Genomic DNA, 25,074 nt, shown 5'->3' on the forward strand with positions numbered 1-25,074 from the left:
ACGCAGGGAAAACGGACACCTCCACCCAGGTCACCAGCACCACCACCAGCCTTGGCACTAAAAACAAGATACAGAAATTAATAGCATGAATAACCAGGATAATAATAATAATAATAATAATAATAATAATAATAATAATAATAATAAGACTGGGCAAATTATGTTACTAAACTAAATATAAATTGCCCAGAAGAAAAGAAAATATCACTAATCACTCAAAGAAAATAACCAAATCAAACACAATAAACCAAAGAATTACAACCGGGCAAATTATACTACCAAAATAATTTACATATAATTCCCCAAAATAATAAACATATAACACTATATAAAACACACTAATACGCCCCAAAAAAATATATGTAATACGGCAGTTAATGAAAACAAAATAACCAAGATCAATCTCAGAAATCAAAACAAACAAAAAGGACAGGTGAAATAACAAAATCTAAATCGAAGTGAACCTAAACTAAAACATCAAAATAAAACGGCAAGCACAGAACAGCGGCCACGGGAGAAGCCGTGAAGCGACACGTTATGACGTCAAGGCAGGCAGAATCAGAGCGAGACAAAGCAGCAGGGGACAGCTGATCGTGACGTCATTCAGTTCACGTCTTACTCAGCCAGGTGGCCAACATTCATCTTAAAAAATATACAAAATTAGCACTTGAATTATGGCGCTAACAATATTTTAGATGAGGCAATTAAACAAGAAAACAAACCTTGTTGCCGAGTATGATGCCCGCACAACCATAGGGGGAGAGTGAGAGAGAGAGAGACTCACGCCGCTACCGGCATTAACCTGCAACCACACGGTGTTAGCCGTGAGGCACCAAACAGTATGATGCAGAGGGGGAGGACACTTACCACCGCAGCTTGGAGAGACAGCGCACCTTGAGCGTGGCGTGTAAGCCCAGCCGCTCTGCAGTACAACAACAAAACACTCCGATCAGCACACAGGTGAATGGGCATGAGAGACGTGAAGCAGCGCACAGTCCTACTCACCGAGAGCCAAACACTCCGACCGGAAGTGACGCGTTTACAGGAGTGCAGAGAACGAGAACCGATAGAATATGCCGCATTTATAGTCCCGTCCACCTAGAATGCATAGCTACCATTGGTGTTCAAATCAGGGCCGTCATAATGCATGAGATAGCGCACATCCATGCTGCTACATTCTACCCCCGCTTCTTGCATCGTCGTCCCGACGATGGACAAATCAAACAGAACCACATGCTAGTTCCAAGGTCTAAATAACACAGACACTGAATTGGATACTGGTGCAGGAGGGACCGCAGCCTCCACCTGCCTAACTGGCTGTGGCATGTGATGCACATTAGAATGTTGACCAGCTGTTGAACGCATGGTCCGGCGTGGAGCCATATGTCCAGGACTAGGACAATGGACTGGGAGAGAGACCAAGGATTCTGATTCCTCAGTATGTGAAGCTGTCAAAGGGCCACACTCAGAGGGGTTGGGGTCTGACGGTGGAACTGGCATTTGGGGAGTCGTCTGGGTCACCACAGTTGACCTAGTGGCGGGCACCGCCCAAGAGGCCAGTGGGGGTTGTTGCCTAAAAACCAACAGATCATAATCAAATGAGCATTCATTTTCAGGAAGTGGTTCTTCCACCAGTGGTGGATTAAGAGGGGAAGCACCACCAGGTGAGTCTGCTCCAATCACAGCCTTCAACATTCTGCGATGGACCTGCCTGACCTTGGTCTGGTCATCTACTGGCACAATTGTGTACACTGAGCCACTTTCTGCAGGTGCCCTCAACACTCGATATTTTACCGAACTCCATCTATCCCGGGTTTTGTGGGGCCCCCTTGCACTGAAGTCCCGCAAGAATACCAACTGACCCTCCCTCAGTGGCAGATCTCTTACATGCTGGTCATGGGCTTGCTTTCGGCGGGCTGCTGCCTGTTGTAAGCGCTTCCTTGCACCTGCAAATGCCACCTGCAATCGAGCTTGGTGCTCCTCGACCCACTCATGGACTAAACCATTAACAGGACTCTCAACCCTAGCCAAAAGAAAATCTAGTGGCAGCCGAGGCTCCTGGCCAAACATCAAAAAGAACGGAGACTCTCCTGTAGCCTGATGGGGTGTCGTGTTATAGCAGTACAGAACTTGAGGCAAACACGAGTTCCAGTCCCTCTTTCGGGAGACAGGTAAGGTGCGCAGCAAGTTGTGGAGCGTCCGGTTAAACCGCTCACACTGACCATTACCTTCAGGGTGGTACGGGGTGGTACGCGACTTCACAATACCGTACAGACTGCAAAGTTGCTGTATAAGTGAGCTCTCGAAGTTACGGCCTTGGTCAGAGTGTAACCGAGCGGGGACACAAAACTTGTAAAACCACTCCGATACCAGGACCTTAGCTACTGTGGGGGCACGCTGATCCCGGGTGGGGACAGCTATAGTATATTTACTAAAAACGTCAGTCATAACCAAGACGTTTTCAACACCATTCTGGGCAGGCTCAAGAGTGGTATAGTCAATAGCCAGAATTTCATTAGGATGTGATGCCAAAAGATGGCCCATATAGCTGCGAGCTGTTGGGTGAACATCTTTTGCAACCTGACACCTCTCACATGCATGACACCATTGAGCCACATCAGAGGACATGCCAGGCCAATAGCACCGGGACCGCAACAGTGCCAAAGTTCGTTCTACCCCCTGATGCCCATGCTCCTGATGGACTTGGGTCAGGACCTCTTTGGTGAGAGTGTCAGGTAACAGCACCTGAAACACCGGCTCTGCACCATCAGAGCGGAAAACCTTGCGGTACAGGACTCCGTCCCTCTCAACCAGGCGGTCCCACTGCCGGAGCAGGGTCAATGTGGACTGAGACAGCTGTAACCGCTCCTCATGGCTGGGACGCTGCTTTTTACGCCAAAATTTCAGCAACTCAAGGATAACAGGATCAGCCTGCTGGAGAGAACAGATCTCAGAGATTGTGTGCTGTGGCAGAGCTACAATAGCAGCTTGGGTTACCTCAGGCTCTCTCAACCTCAGAGCTTGCTGCAACGGCTTAGGCAAGGCAGTACCTGGGAGCATGGCTTCCACATCCTGAGGCCCAGGTGGGTACTGACGAGACAAGGCATCCGCATTCTGGTTACTCTTCCCCGACCTGTATTTAATATCAAAGTCAAATGATGCGAGTTGTGCTGCCCATCGCTGCTCAGCTGCAGACAGTTTAGCAGAAGACAAGTGGCTCAGGGGGTTGTTGTCAGTGAAGACAACACACTTATTACCTAGCAAGTACTCCCTGAATTTTTCAGTCATTGCCCACTTAAGGGCCAAGAACTCAAGCTTCATGGAACTGTAGTTCACCATGTTCCTTTCTGTAGGCCTCAAACCTCGACTAGCATAGGCGATCGGCCTTACCTTTCCCGCTTGGTTCTGAGAGAGCACCGCCCCCAAGCCACCATGGCTTGCGTCAACCTCCAAAACGAAAGGGAGGGAAAAATCAGCATAGGCCAATACTGGTGCAGTAGTGAGCCTAGCCTTAAGTGCTTGAAAGCTCGGGTCACAATCATCCATCCAACGTTTAATCACCTCATGCTTGGACTTCCTACCATTCTTGGTATGACCAAACTCTGCCACAGCCTTATGCAGAGGGGCTGCCAACTGGGCAAACCCTTCCACAAAACGCCGATAATAACTGGCAAAACCAAGAAAAGACCTCAACTCGGAGACGGTTGTGGGTGTTGGCCATTTAACAACAGAGTCGATCTTGCTGGGGTCAGTGGAAACACCTTTGCCAGATATCACATGGCCCAAGTAATGCACTTCCTTCTGAAAGAAGGCACATTTGCTGAGCTTGGCCTTTAGACCCTCATTTTGGAGTCGATTCAGCACGACCTGCAACCGCTCCAGATGTTGTTCAACAGTGGATGAAAACACGACAATATCATCAAGATACAGCAGTAGTGACTCACATTGCTGATCCCCGAAAATGCGTTGCATCAGCCTTTGAAAGGTGCTGGGGGCGTTACAAAGCCCAAATGGCATTCTGTTCCATTCGAACAAGCCAAATGGGGTACAAAAAGCAGTTTTTGACCTGTCTGATTCAGTCACAGGCACCTGGTTATAACCACTGGCCAGATCAAGGGTGGAAAACCAGCATGCGCCTGACAGCGCATCCAACGATTCCTCTATGCGAGGAAGCGGAAAAGCATCTTTTCTGGTTTTTCCGTTAAGTTGTCTATAGTCAACACACATTCTCAGACTACCATCCTTTTTCTTCACCAACACAATAGGGGATGCATAGGGGCTGCTACTATCCCGGATTACCTGTGATGAGAGCAGCTGATTGATGTGTTCCTTCACAACCTCATATTCTGAGGGTGGAATGCGCCTGTAGCGTTGTCTAACTGGGACATCATCAACCAGAGGTATGTCATGAGAGATCAGGTTGGTACAGCCCAGATCTCCGTCATGGGCTGAGAAAACGTTGGTGTACTGCCCCAGCAGAGACCTCACTCGGACTTGTTCGTCCATAGACAATGACGACAAATCTATGTCCTGCACCTGCTTCTGTTCAGTAAGGGCAACTGTTTGTGATGACGAGGTGGCTAAACCAGAGGGCACTTCAGTGACTCCTGAAGGAAGGCTAACAATATTTACAGCGTCTAGTGTACCAACAACAGTGCGAGGATGCAACATCACATCAGTGAATCCTACATTAACAACAGGTATGTAGGTCGTGCCCCTAATGACTTGAACTAGGGCAGGGGAGGCGAGCAAGCCAGCCGGCAAACCAGAGGCTGGGGGCTCAAACAAGACTGTGGAACCTGAATACTGTTCAGAGCAGGTGGCTGCCACGATCTTCATGACACCACCCGGAATACGCCAAGCCCTCTTACCTCTGACCTTTGCCCTCCCTGGACCATCCTGAGGAGTCTCAGCAGCCACACGCTGACACTGCTGCAGTGCCTGCACAATGGGCTCTGGGGTCCCAGAGAAACAGGGCTGAGAAAATAAAGCCTCACCATACTCAACAAAGAGTTCTTGGTAGCACCTACGGATCACGTTCATTCCAAGGACACCAGGCACTTGAGCAGGTATGCCACCAGGGGGGTCCTTCACAACTAACACCCCACAATTTGGCATGAACTTCCCACAAAGTTGTACCTCTAGCTCCAAGTAGCCAATATAAGGAATTGCTAAACCATTAGCAGCTCGCAGCTGCAACCAGTGGCATGATTGAAGGCGCTCCTGACCCCAAGGCTCAAAGTACTGGTGGAAAAAGCTCTCAGAAACAGTGGACACCATAGAACCAGTATCCACCAAGCAAGGGACCCTTACGCCGCCCATGCCGACATCAACATGAGGGCAAGACGAGATCAACTTGGGAACATCTGGACCACTAAAACTAACTGGTGAGCCAGTAGCTGCCCCACCCAAACTGTGGCTCTGAAGTTTGGCGGGCTCTAGTTTCCCGATCCCGAAGCGGGACGAGGCAGTCTATTGGGAAAAGATGGAGGTTGTGTAGAAGAGTGCGGGTGCGGAGCACGCACACCATCACACTCCCTTGCAAAATGGCCAGGCTGCTTACAGCGTCGGCATATTACAGGGTCGGCACGAGATGGACGGCTACGCCAGTTAGAGTTCTGCAATCGTGCGATGCTTTCAGTAAGCTGATTCAGCTGCTCTTGCTGCTGCTTTAGCATCTCTCTCATCTCACGCACTTCAGACATTGGGGGAGAAAAGATGGCACTCTGATGACTACCATGAACACCATACTGGACACCAAGCACTAAGGGGACGGAGTGACTGCGGGCCCTTACACCGCCAGGCAAACCTTCACGCTCCCACTGAATCGCCTCGGCTCTGACGTCAAGCAAAGTGCAATCAGGATGTCTACGCACTAACTGCTTTAACTCACGACGCAGGGAACTCTCCAACACATGCTCAACAAATTGGTCTCGCAGAAGAGCATCTGCATTGAGGATTCCCATAGGTGCACGCTGCTTCACCCTCTCCATAAGACCCATTAATGCAAGAGAGAACTCCTGAAGAGTCTCTCCCTCCTGCTGCCTCCTAGAGAAAAATGCCTCCTGCAGAGCAACATAAGACTCGGTGCAACCGTACAGCTCCCGCAAGATAGTGAGTATACTTTCAGGGTCCTCCCTCTCTGCACCAGAGCGATGCCTGATCTCCTCTTTAGCCTCACCCTCCAAGTGGTCATACAGGAAAAATGCACGGTCGGAAAAGGATAAATGCCGTGCCCTCATACATGCCTGTACCTCCTCTATCCACTCACTCAACCCAATGCCCGTTTTCCCCCTAAAGATGGGACATTTTCTATCTCGGGGCACAAAAACTAGTCTCTCTGCTACAGGGACACTAGAAGTGGAAGGGGCAGTAGGTTGTGCCGAAGAGGCAGATGACGCACTAGGGCCAGGCTGTTCCTGCCGCAGCCGCTCGTTGTCAGCTTTTAACTGCAACACCAAGGCTCTAAGTTCCTGTAGCTCTTCCCCCATGACTAATGAAACTCACTACCAGGTAAAACTAAAATGTAACAGCCCGACAAATGTCAAACCTGTAGCGAGAAACCTCCTCAGGCCAACCCAAAGATCCACTGCTGCTTTGTCTCACAGCTGCCCAATGTGCCTACCAAAAGAAAAAGAATAATGTTAGGGCAAAGAAAAAAAGAAACACAGAATGAACACAAAATGAATACACGTCTCTGCTGAGTAAGTCCTGCCGACAACGCCAAGTTCTGTGGCGAGAGTAAGAAAGAAACCTAACTAAATAATAATTGTTGAGAGTAAGGAGCCGACAACGCCACTTTGGGACTTTCACCCAAAGATTATATTATCCCAGGTAAAGGACACGCAAGTAAGTACTACTCAATGAATGCAGGAGACGTGATTCCAAATGTTAAAATAATACACACTTTAATAAATTGTTTAAAAGCACAATGTGTTCACTCAAAATCAAAAGAAAATAAATCTGTGCAGACCTAGGCTTGTGGTGAAATGAAGCTAGTGAGAGGAGGAGTCTAAATCAAAATACTCAATCACCAGGTTATGTGACAGGCACACACGCACACACACACACACAGTGAATACCCAAATCCCAGGGGACACAGCACGCAGGGAAAACGGACACCTCCACCCAGGTCACCAGCACCACCACCAGCCTTGGCACTAAAAACAAGATACAGAAATTAATAGCATGAATAACCAGGATAATAATAATAATAATAATAATAATAATAATAATAATAATAATAATAAGACTGGGCAAATTATGTTACTAAACTAAATATAAATTGCCCAGAAGAAAAGAAAATATCACTAATCACTCAAAGAAAATAACCAAATCAAACACAATAAACCAAAGAATTACAACCGGGCAAATTATACTACCAAAATAATTTACATATAATTCCCCAAAATAATAAACATATAACACTATATAAAACACACTAATACGCCCCAAAAAAATATATGTAATACGGCAGTTAATGAAAACAAAATAACCAAGATCAATCTCAGAAATCAAAACAAACAAAAAGGACAGGTGAAATAACAAAATCTAAATCGAAGTGAACCTAAACTAAAACATCAAAATAAAACGGCAAGCACAGAACAGCGGCCACGGGAGAAGCCGTGAAGCGACACGTTATGACGTCAAGGCAGGCAGAATCAGAGCGAGACAAAGCAGCAGGGGACAGCTGATCGTGACGTCATTCAGTTCACGTCTTACTCAGCCAGGTGGCCAACATTCATCTTAAAAAATATACAAAATTAGCACTTGAATTATGGCGCTAACAATATTTTAGATGAGGCAATTAAACAAGAAAACAAACCTTGTTGCCGAGTATGATGCCCGCACAACCATAGGGGGAGAGTGAGAGAGAGAGAGACTCACGCCGCTACCGGCATTAACCTGCAACCACACGGTGTTAGCCGTGAGGCACCAAACAGTATGATGCAGAGGGGGAGGACACTTACCACCGCAGCTTGGAGAGACAGCGCACCTTGAGCGTGGCGTGTAAGCCCAGCCGCTCTGCAGTACAACAACAAAACACTCCGATCAGCACACAGGTGAATGGGCATGAGAGACGTGAAGCAGCGCACAGTCCTACTCACCGAGAGCCAAACACTCCGACCGGAAGTGACGCGTTTACAGGAGTGCAGAGAACGAGAACCGATAGAATATGCCGCATTTATAGTCCCGTCCACCTAGAATGCATAGCTACCATTGGTGTTCAAATCAGGGCCGTCATAATGCATGAGATAGCGCACATCCATGCTGCTACATTAATTAATAAACTTTGCCATGGAGTTCTTCCCTATGCCTTCCTGCATAAAGAACATGGTGGCATCCTACTTCAATGACCTGCAGATGTACTTTGCTCTCCAAGACTTCACCACTAAGTGGCAACAGTAGGAAGTAGGAATTGCCATGGGTTGTTGCATCTCTCCCATCCTGTCTGTGGCATCCTTTTGAGGTAATCCTCGTTGGACAGATGGTTGGAGGGACCAAGCTACCGTCTGGGCAGAGACTACCCCCACTGAGGACGTACATAGATGATGTCACCAGCCTCCTTCAGACAGCAGCATGCACATCAAGACTGCTGAAAAGGATGGACGAGTTGATGTCGTGGGCACGAATGAAAATAAAACCAGCAAAATCATGGAACCTGTCTCTCAGAAGAGTCAGAAACGACAACACTAGTTTCTTCGTAGGGGAGAGAAAATCCCACTCCTCTCAGAGAAACCCATTAAAATCCTGGGGAGGCAGTACACAGCCGAGTTCACGGACAAACAGATGGGGAGAACTGTGATGAAACAACTATCATAAGGCCTGGCAAAGATCGACCAAAGCCAACTCCCAGGGAAGTACAAGGTCTGGTGCTACCAATTTACGCTCTACAGGAGGGTGATGTGGCCTCTGATGTGGTGGATGAGATCCCCTCAGCCACCGCAAGTAAGATGGACGGAAAAGCCAACACATTCATCCAAAAGTGGTTGGGGCTGCCACGGTGCCTCTCCGAAATGGGCCTCTTCGGAAGAAACACCCTCCAGCTGCCGCTTCAATCTATCAGTCTGGTTTACAAGCAGGAAGAGACCAGGCTTGTTCTCTAAGTTGAGAACACCATGAGTGCCCAGGGTAGTTAGAATAATTGGATCCTGTCTTCACCTTCTCCTAAGCTAAGACTATACTTTTAGGGATCATTTCTATAGTTTCTGACTTAAGAAATGTCTTTCTACAGAGTTTGGTCTCGCTTACCACGATGATGAGTTGTGATGTTCACTTCTGAGCATGAAGTTGGCATTGAGTAATGATTTACCTCATATGCTCCTTGTCATTGATGACTGTTCTTTGCTTCTTCATGAAGCTCAGAGGAAGAGAATATGATCAGAGTGGTTGTTCTATAGTTTGAATATAAAGCATGTCATGGTAAAGCTTGTTATTACTTGTGTTAATAGCTAGAAAGTGTTAGTTCTGTGTTGAACTCAATGTTTCAGTTAAGTGGGACATCTAATTGTGTTTGCAGGAAAAAATTATTTGGTTGAGGTTATCCATGTGTGATTTTGGCATTTTCAGATTTGGTGCATGATTTGTGGATACAAGTAAGGCTAACAGCAGCCATCTTTTCAACTTTAGCCTTCTCCTTTGCTGACTCGTACTTGGCCTCCACCATGACCTTCAGAGCCTAAAGGAAAAAATATATAATGTTGAATTGTGAGACATACAATTAAGTACTCATTTGTTTCATGCATGCACCCATACATACCTGCCTTGTAGTGTCCTTCACTATCATGGAGACAAGGGCTTCATCCAGCTCCTGTTTTCTGGTGGCTGGTTAAAAGAGAATAAATACAGTGTTACTTGTCTTTATTTGCACAATAAACAAAAGTAAACATGGAAAAACTGTGATAGTGTGTTTGTAATATTGTTATCACTTACCTTGGCTAGATGAAGCTCTAGTTTCCTCCTTATTCTCATGCAAGGCACGGTAATGCCTTAGCATGGATGAGGTGTTGTTATTGTACCCCAAATCCTTGGAACACAATAAACACCTCACCTTTGAATAAAATAAGAAACCGGGAAAAATAGTTCTTGATAAGCAAACCTAATGTGTCTGTAATAATGTTAGATTTAGCTTACCTTGTTAGGAGATATCAGATCGAAGTGTTCCCACAAATCCTCCTCTTCCTTGCTGTCTCCATCCTATCACCTATCCTACTCTCCTCACTCTCCTAAATCTCTCTCTCTCCCTAAACTCTCCAAACTATCTCCAAACTATATAAACGCTATCCAAACTCTAGTATCCAAACTCTCCAAACTCTCCAAACTCTCCAAACTCTCCAAACTCTATCCAAATTCTCAACTGACCACAACTCTCCTTCAAAAACCCACATTTGGTTGAGAATAACCATATGTGATTTTGGCATTTTCACATTTAGTGCATGATTTGTGGATACAATTTATGAACTTCCTCTCCGGGAACCATCACCTTACCGTGGTGGAGAGGTTTGAGTGTCCCTGTGATTCTGAGAGCTGTGTTGTCTGGAGCCTAGTGCTCCTGGTAGGGTCTCCCAAGGCAAATTGGTCTCAGGGGAGGGGCCTGACGAAGAATGGTTCAAAGACCTCATGAAAAAACGACAGAGGAAGAGAGTGACCCTACCCGGAGGAAGCCCGGGGCCCCCGCCTGGAGCCAGGCCCAGACGGAGGGCCCGTGAGCGAACGCCTGGTGGCCGGGTCTACCACGGGGCCCGGCCGGGCACAGCCCGAACAAGTCCCGTGGCCTCTTCATCGTCCTCCTGTGGACCCACCACCTGCAGGGAGATCGACTGGGGTCGGGTGCGCTGCCTAATGGGTGGCAGTGAAGGTCGGGGGTCTCGACGCACTGGACCTGGGCGGCAGAAGCTGGTTCTGGGGACGTGGAACGTCACCTCGCTGTGGGGTAAAGAGCCGGAGCTTGTGCGGGAGATGGAGCGCTTCCAATTAGATCTGGTGGGGCTTACCTCCACGCACAGCCTTGGCTCTGGAACCACATTCCTGGATAGGGGTTGGAAGTTATTCTTCTCTGGAGTTGCCCAGGGTGTAAGGCGCCGGGTGGGTGTGGGGATACTCACAAGCCCCCGGCTGAGCGCCGCTGTGTTGGAGTTTACCCCGGTGGACAAGAGGGTCGCCTCCCTGCGCCTTAGGGTTGCGGGGGGAAAGCCCTGACAGCTGTTTGTGCTTATGCACCGAACAGCAGCTCGGAGTATCCGGCCTTCTTGGAGGCTCTAGATGGAGTCCTGCAAGGGGCTCCGTCGGGGGACTCCATAGTTCTGCTGGGAGACTTCAACGCGCACGTGGGCAGCGATGGGGAAACCTGGAGAGGCGTGATTGGGAAGAACGGCCTCCCTGATCTAAATCAGAGTGGTCGTTTGTTGTTGGATTTCTGTGCAAGTCATGGACTATCCATAACAAACACCATGTTCGAGCATAAGGACGCTCATAAGTGGTACCAGAGTGTCCTTGGCCGAAGGTCGATGATCGATTTTGTGATCGTTTCATCTGATCTGAGGCCGCATGTTCTGGACACTCGGGTGAAGAGAGGGGCAGAGCTGTCAACTGATCACCATCTGGTGGTGAGTTGGGTCAGAGGATGGGGGAGGACTCTGGATAGACCTGGTAAACCCAAACGTGTAGTGCGGATGAACTGGGAACGTCTGGAGGATGCCCCTGTCCGAGAGGCCTTCAACTCTCACCTCCGGCAGAGCTTTTCCTGTATCCCTGTGGAGGCTGAACCTGAATGGGCAGTGTTCAAAGACTCTATTGTGAAAGCTGTAGTGGAGAGCTGTGGCTCCAGGGCTTTAGTTGCCTCAAGGGGCGGTAACCCTCCGATATCGTGGTGGACACCGGTGGTCAGGGAAGCTGTCTGACTGAAGAAGGAGTGTTTCCGGGATATGTTATCCCGGAGGACTCCTGAGGCAGTTGCAAGGTATCGACGGGCCCGAAGGGCAGCAGCCTCTGCTGTGGCAGATGCAAAGCAGCGGGTATGGGAGAAGTTCGGAGAGGACATGGAGAAGGACTATCGGTCGGCACCAAGGTGTTTCTGGAAAACCATTCGGGGCCTCAGGAGGGGAAAGCGGGGGACCATCCAAGCTGTGTACAGTAAGGATGGGACACTGTTGACCTCGACTGAGGAGGTAACCGGACGGTGGAAGGAACACTTTGAGGAACTCCTGAATCCAACATCTGCACCCTCTGTGGTGGAGGCAGAGAGGGAAGCTGATGGGGGATCATCGTCAATCTCCCTGAGGGAGGTCACTGAGGTGGTTAAACAACTCCGCAGTGGCAAGGCCCCAGGGGTTAATGAGATCTGCCCAGAAATGCTGAAGGCTCTGGGTGTGGAGGGGCTGTCTTGGATGACACGTCTCTTCAACATTGCGTAGAGGTCGGGGTCAGTGCCGAAGGAGTGGCAAACTGGGGTGGTGGCCCCCCTTTTCAAAAAGGGGGACCTGAGAGTGTGTGCCAATTACCGGGGCATCACACTTCTCAGCCTCCCTGGTAAGGTTTACTCCAAGGTACTGGAAAGGAGGGTTCGACCGGTAGTCGAACCTCGGATTCAAGAGGAACAATGCGGATTCCGTCCTGGTCGTGGAACAACGGACCAGCTCTTTACTCTTGCAGGGATCCTGGAGGGGGCCTGGGAGTACACCCATCCGGTCTACATGTGTTTTGTGGACCTGGAGAAGGCATATGATCGGGTTCCCAGGGAGATACTGTGGGATGTGCTGCGGGAGTATGGGGTGAGGGGGGCACTACTTAGGGCCATCCAATCCCTATACGCCCAAAGTATGAGCTGTGTCAGGGTTCTCGGCACTAAATCAGGCCTGTTTCCTGTGGGTGTTGGCCTTCGCTAGGGCTGCGCTTTATCACCAATCCTGTTTGTGATTTTCATGGACAGGATATCGAGGCGTAGTCGTGGGGGAGAGGGGTTGTGGTTTGGCGGGCTTGAGATCACGTCGCTGCTTTTTGCAGATGATGTGGTTCTCATGGCTTCGTCGGCCTGCGACCTTCAGCGCTCACTGGATCGGTTCGAAGCCGAGTACGAAACGGTCGGGATGAGGATCAGCACCTCTAAGTCTGAGGCCATGGCTCTTAGCAGGAAACCGGTGGATTGCCTTCTCCGGGTAGGGAGTGACTCCTTGCCCCAGGTGAAGGAGTTCAAGTATCTCGGGGTCTTGTTCACGAGTGAGGGTACGAGGGAGCGGGAGATGGGCCGGAGAATCGGAGCGGCTGGTGCGGTACTGCATTCGCTTTACCGCACGGTTGTGACGAAAAGGGAGCTGAGCCGGAAGGCAAAGCTCTCGATCTACCGGTCAATCTTCGTTCCTATCCTCACCTATGGTCATGAAGGTTGGGTCATGACCCAAAGAACGAGATCGCGGGTACAAGCGGCCGAAATGGGATTCCTCAGGAGAGTGGCTGGCTTTTCCCTTAGAGATAGGGTGAGAAGCTCGGTCATCCGGGGGGAGCTCGGAGTACTGGCTCCTTTCAAGTTGAAAGGAGCCAGTTGAGGTGGTTCGGACATCTGGTTAGGATGCCTCCTGGGCGCCTCCCAAGGGAGGTGTATCAGGCACGTCCAGCTGGGAGGAGGCCTCGGGGTAGACCTAGGACAAGGTGGAGGGATTACATCTCCACTCTGGCCTGGGAACGCCTCGGGATCCCTCAGTCGGAGCTGGTCAATGCGGCTCAGGAAAAGGAAGTTTGGGGTCCCTTGCTGAAACTGCTGCCCCCGCGACCCGGCCCCGGATAAGCGGAGGATGATGATGATGATGATGATGAATTTATGAACTTTATTATTGATCTACATATTTATAAGTTGTGCTTTGCTGTGTTGGGTAACAAACTCGCAGCAGTCGACTAAGGTCATTTTCACACCTAAATGTAGTTGAGATTGTTTCATTGAAGTCTTAACTTGTGTGTCTGGTGTGATTAAATTGTTTGATATCTTGGTTTTAGGGGTTATGATGTCACATTTTTAGTATTTGTGACACATGTGCCAATGGCTTCAGTGTGATTTCCTGCAGGTGAGGCAGTGGGGAAAAAACAGTGTTGCAGTTGTAGCCATTATAGCAAGACAACACATGCTTTATTTACTTGATGTGCGTTGTGTCGTTTATGTGAGACAGTTGGAGAAAACCACGAGTGACCAGGGTAGTTAGAAGAATTGGATCCTGTCTTCACCTTCTCCTAAACTAAGACTATACTTTCAGAGATCATTTCTATAGTTTTAACTTGAGAAATGTGTTTCTAAAGAGTTTGGTCTCGCTTACCATGATGATGAGTTGTGATGTTCTCTTCTGAGCATGAAGCTGCCATTGAGTAATGTTTTGCTTCATATTCTCATTGTGATTGATGATTGTTCTTTGCTTCTTCATGAAGCTCAGAGGAAGAGAATGTGATCAGAGTGGTTCTTCTTTGATGTAAATGAAACTTGTCTGTTAATATACATAGACAATTGGGTCAGGTAGCGTGCGACATTACTGGTGTTGTAAATGTCGGAATCACAGGGAAGCTAGTTATTCTCACTTACTTATAAATATTCATTCTCTTGTAGAGCTGGTATCATGGGTCTTTGAAGGAAACCTGAACGTGAGGAGCTCTTTTTCTTATATATGATTGTTCTTTTACAAGCTAGACAGGGCTTACTGATTTTTATCAAGAAAATAATCACAATCACATTCAAACTTACCCATTCCACCAATATATACTTTATTGGTGGAAGTTTTTAAAAAAAGGGATGCTACAATTCACTTCAATGCAAAAAAAAGAAAAACCTTTACTAAAACATTTTACACAAGAATAATTAATTAAAAAAAATATTTAAGATAGAAGGAATACATAGAAACTATGTAAACAATAGCATGGACAATTTGTATATAAAAAGAACAGTTTCCAAACTGTGAGGAGAAAACCATGAGTGACCAGGATAGTTAGAAGAATTGGATCCTGTCTTTACCTTCTCCTAAATTAAGACTATACTTTCAGGGATCATTTCTATCGTTTCTGACTTGAGAAATGTGTTTCTAAAGAGTTTGGTCTCGCTTACCACGATGATGAGTTGTGATGTTCTCTTCTGAGCATGAAGTTGACATTGAGTAATGATTGACTTAATCTGCTCACTGTCATTGATGACTGTTCTTTGCCTTTGCTTCTTCATGAAGGTCAGAGGAAGAGAATGTGTTCAGAGTGGTCATCTGTTATTATGAATATAAATTTAGTTTTACGTACGGAGCAGACTATAATTAATTTCTATGCAAAAAAATACTTTATTTAAACATTTTCCATAAAAGAACACAAAGAAAACTATGGTATATATGTGTAAGAATAATTAATTAGACAAAATTGTCAAGACAATGTCTTGTCACGTCTAGTCTCAGCCTGTACCATTTCAGCGATGACGGACGGGCTTTCAATCTGGTTGGTGAACATGTCTAAAAGACAGCCATCTTCCTGTTTGTTGTTCCTATCATACAGAGGCAATCGTGACAGTCTGTCCACATTTGCATGGTCCCCAGTCCCCTGGAACTGTATCTTGTATCCCCCGAGAGACAATGCCCAGCGCTGCATACGAGCAGCAGTGGTCGCTGGAACCCCTTTTTGAGAGCTGAAAATTGACATGAGGGGCTGATGGTCAGTAATGAGGGTGAATTCTCTTCCAAACAAGTATTGATTAAACCTCTTCACCCCCACACTAAGCTCAGTGCCTCTTTGTCGATCTGGGCATAGTTTTTCTCTGCTGTAGTTTGGGATCGAGATGCGAAAGTTATTGGCCGTTCACTGCCATCATAGTTTGGAGATAGTTTGGAGAGTTTAGGGAGAGAGAGAGATTTAAGAGAGTGAGGAGAGTAGGATAGGTGATATAGGATGGAGCCAGCGAGACTCATCATTGTCCAAGTTACACAAGCATAATCTGTGCCCTTTTCCTAGTTCCACAATCACTTTCACTGTCCTCTGCCTGATTACGCCCATGCCATTTTCAGAAAAACATTGCACAACCTGCCATATTATGATATTACCATTTTGGGAAGATATACGCTCACAGAATACATTCAATGTATTAAACACATATGTACAGTAATTATTTGGTCATACATTTTTTGTAATTCATAGTCATTTCTAACAGACATAACAGACACAAAAATTCAATGCATCACACATTATGTGGTTCAGATACAGCTGCCTGTGATTATACACTTGGCCAGTAGGTGGTTTCGTGTGCACATGAAGCTTCGAGAAATTAACCCTTTCTCAAACCAATTGGCTCAAGTGGTTCAATGCCTCATGAGGCTTCATCTCACCATCACTACTTCTTGGTACGCACGTTCACAGTCATTGGTCCACATCCATTTCCGTCCTACATGGAGGAGCTGATTCAGAGGATGGAGCACTGTTGCCACGTTGGGCAAGAATCTGTGATAATAGTTCACAAACCCCTGAAAGGATCTCAGCTGTGAAACATCTTGAGGCTGAGGGGCCTTCAACACTGTCTCGATTTTCTCTTGACATTTGTGTAGTCCGTTTGCATCAATGGTGTGTCCACAATATGCGACACTGGATTTGAAAAACTCACATTTGTCCCTAAAGTCTTTTCAGGACCTGTCTCAGGTTCTCGAGGTGAGCGATATCATTGTCTCCTGTAACCATGATGTCATCGAGGTATTTATGCTTCTGCTAAATCCACCTTTGAAAAACGTTGTCCGCCAGACAACTTAGCAAAAATATCCTGAATTCTCGGCAGTGGATATTGCTCAACCAGAAGTACTGGGTTAACAGAGACTTTAAAGTCCCCACACAAAGTCGCCACAAAGCCTAACTGTGCCATTTCTTTTCATGACTGGGACCACTGGGGTAGCCCAGGGACTCCAGTCAACTTTGGAAAGTATTCCATTGGCTTCTAGACGGTTCAGTTCCTTCTCCACAACAGGCCGAATAGCATAGGGGACAGGCCGAGCCTTGTGGAATTTTGGTTGAACACCTTCTTTGAGTGTAATTTTTCCCTTGATATACTTAAGTTTGCCGATTCCATCCTTGAACACCATCACCGCTTCATCCAGGATCTGGTTCAGCTTGGCCTCAGTTGAATCTGACGCTTTGGACAAAACATGCAGGCTCTTTATGGCGCTCCAATCAAGCTTTAGCTTCCTTTCACGTCCCCAGAGAGGTGCGCCTCCTCTCTCTAGAACATACAGGTCTAACACCTCTTCTTGGCCATTATATTCAACTCGTACTGGCAGCACACCAAGAGGGACAACTTTCTCTCCTGTATAGGTTTTGAGGAGGGGAGACGTTGGGCTCACCACGTTTATGGAATCGAAAGTGTTCCGCTATTACAAGCGGTTTTGGCGATAGATGTGCCTGCATTATTTACCTCCACAATGTCGTCATACTTCATGTCGGCGGGTCTGTCGGGGGCTGTCAAACTCCGAAGGAGGCTATATGCCTTTCCACCCATGGCACTCAGCAGAATCCTCCGTGGAGCTATCGAATGCATCCAGTCTTCGTCTTATGTATGACGCCAAGTTAGCTACTCACGTCAGGGGCTTCAAATTCTGTTGTCTTCCAAATTGTCCATGTGTAAATTCCTTCCAAACGTCACAGAATGTCCGATTGTATTAAGTAGTTCAACGCTTTATCATATTCCTTTGTATCCTTGTCGCCACTGTTGTGTTTGTTCTATTTATCAAAGAGACGCATTGAGACTCAGTCTGGTCAAAGCTAGTAGCCACGTTTACTGCACTTAGTTCAGAGGTAACGTACAACAAAAACATATACCTAGGAGAACCCCAATACTCTAGCGACACCAAGTGGCTCCAAAACACTACAAAAAGAATCTACAATATTGAATGAATCAGTCACTCACGCACTCACTCAGTGAGGTAATTTCCATGGGTAACCCACGCTTACATGCTAACAGCTTCTGTAGTCGGTGCAAGATGTTTACCTTTAAGAAAAGAAAACATAAAAACACACAGTTCCCCGTTGTTTGAACCAATTTTTCCAGTAAGCACAAACTTAAACGTTAGAGTGGCCCATGATGAGAGGACAGTGTAGAGACTCTATTTTAACAGAGAAAGGTTTGGTGTATTTAGCGACAGCACTGACGAGAGCCAGAAGCACTGAACTGAATCACAACCAGTTCAGTGACTGAGGCAGACGGAGTCTGCACTCTGCTCATGTGGAAAGAACTAAACTAGAGCAGTGACATACACAAACGAGTCAGATCTTTTGAACGGCTCTTTTAACTGAACGATAAGAACCGAGTCGCAGTTGCGACAACTGTTTGCGAGTCGTTCCTTTTATATGCAAATTGTCTGTGATATTGTTTAGATTGTTTTTTTTCTGTATTCTGTATTTTTATCTTTAACTGGTTTTTGCGGCTCTGTCTAGATGGTGCTTTATTTTCACATGGTGTGTGTCGTGACGTTTATGTGAGACAGTTGGAGAAAACCATGATTGACCGGGATAGTTAGAAGAATTGGATCCTGTCTTCACGTTTTCCTAAACTAATACTATACTTTCAGGGATCATTTCTATAGTTTGTGACTTGAGAAATGTGTTTCTAAAGAGTTTGGTCTTGCTTACCACGATGATGAGTCATGATGTTCTCTTCCGAGCATGAAGTTGACATTACGTAGTGATTTACTTGATATGCTCACTGTCATTGATGACTGTTCTTTGCTTCTTCATGAAGCTCAGAGGAAGAGAATATGATCAGAGTGGTTGTTCTTTAATGTAAATGCAACTTGTCTGTTACTAAACATAGATAATTAAGTAAGAATGTATGGGACATTATTAGTGTTGTACATGTAGGAATGAGTTAGTTTAAAATATTGGTTCACTTCTAGAGCTGGTATCGTGGGTCTTTGAAGGAAACCTGAACGTGAGGAGCTGTCTATCCTTATATTTGATTATTCTTTTACAAGCTAGACAGGGCTAACTGATTTTTATCAACTAAATAATCACAATCACCTATTCCAATTTCAATTGTAATGGATAGTAAGTAAGGAAGCAGTTCCCTGACCGGGAATCGAACCCGGGCCGCAGCGGTGAGAGCGCCGAATCCTAACCACTAGACCACCAGGGAGTGGCTTAAGTGGTTGGACTGGAATGTCAGACGTCCGTGAAATGTCCTCATGAGAACACATTTGTAGGTAGTTCCCAACAAAAGCAGGATTTTTAAGCTTTCGTGGACACAGGAGCCGCCGGTCTACAGACCTCATTTGGTATATTTGTGTAATTTGTGTAAATACGAACGAATTTCAAACCCTGACGTCACAAAATAACACTTTTAAATTGACGGATGGAGGCAGCAGTGGATGAACAACAGCTCCTGTGTGCTGTGATGTGAAATCACCGATTTTCTCTATGGAGTTTGGCACTCGGAGTGTAGAAAATGACACAAACTCTCAGATTCAGATTTCTCTTGTGTCCACAGTGAAATTAGCTTTGTCTGTAGGTCAGTACTACGTCACACATTGGAGAAAGCTTAAATATCCCTTGACTTTAGTGTTTGGTTGCAGCGTAAACAGCTGTCTATGTTAGCCTGGAGACACCAGCTATCAGCCTCCTACAATGCTGTCCTGAGCTCTCTTATGAAAAGAACGCATAACATGACTCTGCCTCTCAGGTGACTCCCCCTAATGAGCCGTTCACACCTCCAACACCACCAACACAGCCTGAAACCAGAAGCGATGAACAACCTGCATCGTTCAACTTAGCAACTCTCTAGTCCGGTATCACCTCTGAGGTTAAATACCTAGTTCTTCCTACTTGTTAGTCAGAACTGAAGAAGCCTCTTGGATTGAGAGAGGTGACACGTCTTCACCTCACCTCGCACACTGATAATTCCTGGTTTTGTGTGTTACTGGAGTACAGTAATGAGCTGTTTTAACATCTAGTTTCCAAATGTGTAAACAAGTAGTTCCCTGACCGGGAATCGAACCCAGGCCGCGGCGGTGAGAGCGCCGAATCCTAACCACTAGACCACCAGGGAGCTGCGTAAGTGGTTGGACTGGAATGTCAGACATCCGTGTCAACTGCTCACAGAAAGACATTGAGTTTATGAATCACTTACTCTCTTGCACCAAAGTCCATAGAGAAAATCAGTGTTTTTAGCTCACATAAAAACGGGAGATGCCGCTCTACTTCTGCCCGACTTGTTAAATTTGTGTCACTTGGGTATATCTGAAAACAAAATCTGAACCACTGAGGTCATAAAATAACACATTTGAATGTAGTGAAGGAGGCAGCAGTGGCTCAACATCCCAATCACAATATAAACCTTATTGGTGGAGGTTTTTAAAAATAAGCAGACTACAATTAACTTTAATGCAAAAAAGAAAAGAAAAACGTTTAATAAAACATTTTCCACAAGAATAATTAATAAGAAAATAAATATTTAAGATAAAAAAAACAAAACAGGAATACATAGAAACTATGTAAACAATAGCATGGACAATTTGTATATAAAAAGAACAGTTCACAAACTGTGTGAGACAGTAGGAGAAAACCATGAGTGACCAGGATAGTTAGAAGAATTGGATCCTGTCTTCACCTTCTCCTAAACTAAGACTATACTTTCAGGGATCATTTCTATAGTTTTTAACTTGAGAAATGTGTTTCTAAAGAGTTTGGTCTCGCTTACCATGATGATGAGTTGTGATGTTCTCTTCTGAGCATGAAGTTGACATTGAGTAATGATTTACTTCATCTGCTCACTGTCATTGATGACTGTTCTTTGCTTCTTCATGAAGCTCAGAGGAAGAGAATATGGTCAGAGTGGTTGTTCTTCAGTGTGAATATAAAGTATCTTAGCGTAAAGCTTGTTATTACTTGTCCTAATAGCTAGTAGTGATGGTGAGATGAAGCCTCATGACGCATTGAACCACTTGAGCCAATTGGTTCGAGAAAGGGTTCATTTCTCGTAGCTTCATGTGCACACCTACTGGCCAAGTGTATAATCACAGGCAGCTGTATCTGAACCACATAATGTGTGATGCATTGCATTTTTGTGTCTGTTATGTCTGTTAGAAATGACTATGAATTACAAAACATGTATGACCAAATAATTTCTGTACATATGTGTTTAATACATTTTTTGAATGTATTCTGTGTGTGTAAATCTTCCCAAAATGGTAATATCATAATATGGCAGGTTGTGCAATGTTTTTTCTGAAAATGGCATGGGCGTAATCAGGCAGAGGACAGTGAAAGTGCTTGTGGAACTAGGAAAAGGGCACAGATTATGCTTGTGTAACTTGGACAATGATGAGCCTCGCTGGCTCCATCCTATATCACCTATCCTACTCTCCTCACTCTCCTAAATCTCTCTCTCTCCCTAAACTCTCCAAACTACCTCCAAACTATATAAACGCTATCCAAACTCTCAACTGACCGCAACTCTCCTTCAGAAACCCACATTTTGAATGGAGCTGAGGGGTCTATATAGCTGTAAAACCTTGCGGCAAAATCTGAACCACTTCACGAAGCAATCACGTGGTACAGCCGGGCAGCGAGGCTTCGGACGTCATCATTTTTGGCTCCTCCCTTAAATAAAGCAAGCCTCGGTACGCGCATCGCGGAAACGCCCCCTCCCCTACTCGGCACGCGCTTCGAAGCCTCGATACGGAACGTCACATCACTACTGTTTATCCTTATCCTTTAATGCAAAAAACTTTTAATAAAACATTTTCCACAAGAATATTTAATAAGAAAAAAAAAATGTAAGATTAAAAAAAAAAACAGGAATACATAGAAACTATGTAAACAATAGCATGGACAATTTGTATATACCCGGCCCCGGATAAGCGGAGGATGATGATGATGATGATGATGAATTTGTATATAAAAAGAACAGTTCACAAAACTGTGTGAGACGGTAGGAGAAAACCATGAGTGACCAGGATAGTTAGAAGAATTGGATCCTGTCTTTACCTTCTCCTAAACTAAGACTATACTTTCAGGGATCATTTCTATAGTTGTTAACTTGAGAAATGTGTTTCTAAAGAGTTTGGTCTCGCTTACCACGATGATGAGTTGTGATGTTCTCTTCTGAGCATGAAGTTGGCATTGAGAAATGATTGACTTCATTGACTCACTGTCATTGATGACTGTTCTTTGCTTCTTCATGAAGCTCAGAGGAAGAGAATATGATCAGAGTGGTTGTTCTTCAGTGTGAATATGAAGTATGTTATGGTAAAGCTTGTTATTACTTGTCTTAATAGCTAGAAAGTGTCAGTTCTCTATTGGACTTAATGTTTCTGTTAAGTGGGACATGTAATTGTGTTTGATGGGAAAAAAAAATTGGTTGAAATTTTTCATGTGTCGTTTTGGTCTTTATAGATTTAATGCATGATTTGTAATTTATGAAGTTTATTTATGATCTGCATATTTATAGGTTGTGCTTTGCTGTGCTGAGTCACAAACTCACAGCAGTGGACTAAGATCATTTTCACACCTAAATGCAGTTGAGATTGTAGAAAGAAATGTTTCATGGAAGTCTTAACTTGTGAGTTGGATTTCTCCAGATAAAGTGTGTGGTGTGATTAAACTGTTTGATTTCTTGGTTATGATGTCAGATTTTTAGTATGTCCAGTCTCCTGGTAATTTGCAGTAGGTGTTTCTCTTTGTCTATTTTTTACTGAAAAATATACATTATTGTATAATATAAACTATACCTTCATATATTAGATAAATATGATAAAATATTTGTGACATATGTGCCAACGGCTTCAGTGTGATTTCCTGCAGGTGAGGCATTGGGGAAAAAACAGTGTTGTGGTTGTAGCCATTATAGCAAGACAACGCATGCTTTATTCATGTGGTATGTGTTGTGTCGTTTATTTATTTATTTTTAACCTTTATTTAACCAGATAAAAGACCCATTGAGATCAAGATCTCTTTCACAAGGGTGACCTGGCCAAGAAAGGCAGCAGCACATATCATAGTTAAATAAAAAACAGGAAGGCAGCAACTGCAATACAAACACTGAAATACAAGAGTACAACTAGACAAACATAAAGTGCAGGAGTTGTGGTCGCAGTAACAATTTAAGAACATAGGCACTGTTCAATGGATTTCTGTTGTCTGTCTTTTAAGATGGAACGGAAAGCTCCCAGTGAAATAAAAGCTTGCAATTTAAGTTCAGTTTGGAGGGTATTTCAAGCAGAGGGGGCAGAGAAACTGAAAGCTTTTTTTCCGAACGCGTGGAGCAGACGAGTGCAAAATGTCATTTGAACACAAGGCATAATGGCTTCTGGTCCGCTGAAGAAAAGTACTTAAATAGGTAGGAACCAAGCCGAGAAGAGCCTTATAGACCAGAGTCATCCAGTGTGTGTAGCGTCTTACAGACAGAGAGGACATGGAAGCATTGGCATACAGTTCACAGTGGTGGGTGAGGCGGCTACAGCCAGTGATGAACCTCAGAGCACAATGATAGACTGGAGTCAAAGACTGTAGGCAACTGTTAGAGGCACACATGTACATGACATCATCATAGTCAAGTATTGGTAAGAATATTGCTGATATCAGGACCTTCCTAGCTCTGAGGGAGAAACTATACTTGTATCTATAAAAGAAACCGAGCTTCACTCTTAATTTAGAAACCAAATTTCTAATATGCACTTTGAAAGATAGCTCCCCATCAATAACAAATCCCAGGTACTTATAACTGGTTACCAGCTCAAGAGCTCTGCCATGGGAAGTTCTAATTGAGGGGATTTTTTCCATGGGAACAGATGAGTTTAAAAAAAGCATTATTATTATTTCATACCAGTTCTAATTTCTCCAGATTAGTCTGCACTGTATCAAAGGCGGATTGCAAAAATATGAATGCTTGTGCAATTGAACGTGAAGAGCAATACATGACTGTATCATCAGCATAAAAATGGTGTGAGGCACTGGACAAGTTTGCACACACTGCTGTGATAAAATCTTCATTAAAATAATTTAGCATGGCACATTTATCAGTCAGGTTATGTGAGACAGTTGGAGAAACCATGAGTGACCAGGATAGTTAGAAGAATTGGATCCTGTCTTCACCTTCTCCTAAACTAAGACTATACTTTCAGGGATCATTTCTATAGTTTCTGACTTGAGAAATGTGTTTCTGCATAGTTTAGTCTCGCTTACCACGATGATGAATCATGATGTTGTCTTCTGAGCATGAAGTTGACGTTGATTAATGTTTTACTTCATCCACTCAATGTCGTTGATGACTGTTCTTTGCTTCTTCATGAAGCTCAGAGGAAGAGAACATGATCAGAGTGGTTGTTCCTCAATGTAAATAAAAGATGTCTAAAAAAAGTTACTATATGTAGATAATATGTCAGAAAGCATGGGACATTATTAGTGCATGATTAAATGCATCATTTGTTGATAAAAAATTAATGAACATTATTTATGCTCTGCTGAGTCCCAAACTCACAGAAGTAGACTAAGCGCAGCATCTGGTCTCGCTAGATCAGGGATGGGCAACTTAAATGATGGAGGGGCCCGCAATTTTTGGTCAACACTACCAGAGGGCCACATGGGACCGCACACTTAACCAGATATGATAAAACTGCCATTTTAAATGTTTGTATACATATATATGTGTTTATTGAACCAACATACAATGCAGTAACTTTACATATTTCATGCTCAAATTCATGTATAACAGTTGAACTCTTCTTTCATAAATAGGAATACAAAAGGTTTGAAGCAAACTAAAATAACCACTTAGTGTGATTTCTTTTTTCTCTCTCATGAAAATAAAACATACAAATCACCATCCACCTCAAAGATGGCAGAAAGCTGCAGAACAGCAGACCAACATGAAGTGCTCATTTTGTGCATTTTTACACTGCACTTGAAAGATTTTGACATTTTCCCTGTATACCCACTCTACCTCACAACTATCAGTAGTCTGCCTACTGGTTGCCTTTTAATGAGAAACTTGTGGCTTTGCCTGCTGGTGCACAATTAACTGGATATCAATATCAATCTTTGTGCATCCAATCTGCATCTGAGCCTGTTTCTCTCTTTTGACTTGATGTGATTCATTGT

General features: G+C 44.9%; 1 protein-coding gene and 9 non-coding genes across 10 annotated transcripts in view; 8 read left to right on the forward strand and 2 right to left on the reverse strand.

Annotated features, from left to right (window-relative positions):
- Positions 1-25,074, forward strand: part of klhdc8a (kelch domain containing 8A) — a 77,799-nt gene that overhangs the window by 32,676 nt on the left and 20,049 nt on the right. The gene's annotated exons all lie outside the window — the stretch shown is intronic.
- Positions 9,176-9,391, forward strand: LOC131461802 (small nucleolar RNA U3). Its single transcript, XR_009240711.1, has one exon. It is a non-coding gene; the product is annotated as a small nucleolar RNA U3 (small nucleolar RNA).
- LOC131461821 (small nucleolar RNA U3) lies at positions 14,225-14,439 on the forward strand. Its single transcript, XR_009240729.1, has one exon. It is a non-coding gene; the product is annotated as a small nucleolar RNA U3 (small nucleolar RNA).
- LOC131461816 (small nucleolar RNA U3) lies at positions 15,000-15,221 on the forward strand. The gene has a single exon (XR_009240724.1). It is a non-coding gene; the product is annotated as a small nucleolar RNA U3 (small nucleolar RNA).
- LOC131461820 (small nucleolar RNA U3) lies at positions 18,536-18,751 on the forward strand. The gene has a single exon (XR_009240728.1). It is a non-coding gene; the product is annotated as a small nucleolar RNA U3 (small nucleolar RNA).
- Positions 19,043-19,114, reverse strand: trnae-cuc (transfer RNA glutamic acid (anticodon CUC)). Its single transcript has one exon. It is a non-coding gene; the product is annotated as a tRNA-Glu (tRNA).
- trnae-cuc (transfer RNA glutamic acid (anticodon CUC)) lies at positions 19,952-20,023 on the reverse strand. Its single transcript has one exon. It is a non-coding gene; the product is annotated as a tRNA-Glu (tRNA).
- LOC131461809 (small nucleolar RNA U3) lies at positions 20,598-20,813 on the forward strand. Its single transcript, XR_009240718.1, has one exon. It is a non-coding gene; the product is annotated as a small nucleolar RNA U3 (small nucleolar RNA).
- LOC131461811 (small nucleolar RNA U3) lies at positions 21,977-22,192 on the forward strand. The gene has a single exon (XR_009240720.1). It is a non-coding gene; the product is annotated as a small nucleolar RNA U3 (small nucleolar RNA).
- Positions 24,083-24,298, forward strand: LOC131461818 (small nucleolar RNA U3). Its single transcript, XR_009240726.1, has one exon. It is a non-coding gene; the product is annotated as a small nucleolar RNA U3 (small nucleolar RNA).

This window comes from Solea solea, chromosome 6, assembly GCF_958295425.1.
Source record: "Solea solea chromosome 6, fSolSol10.1, whole genome shotgun sequence".
In the NCBI taxonomy this organism is placed as follows: domain Eukaryota; kingdom Metazoa; phylum Chordata; class Actinopteri; order Pleuronectiformes; family Soleidae; genus Solea; species Solea solea.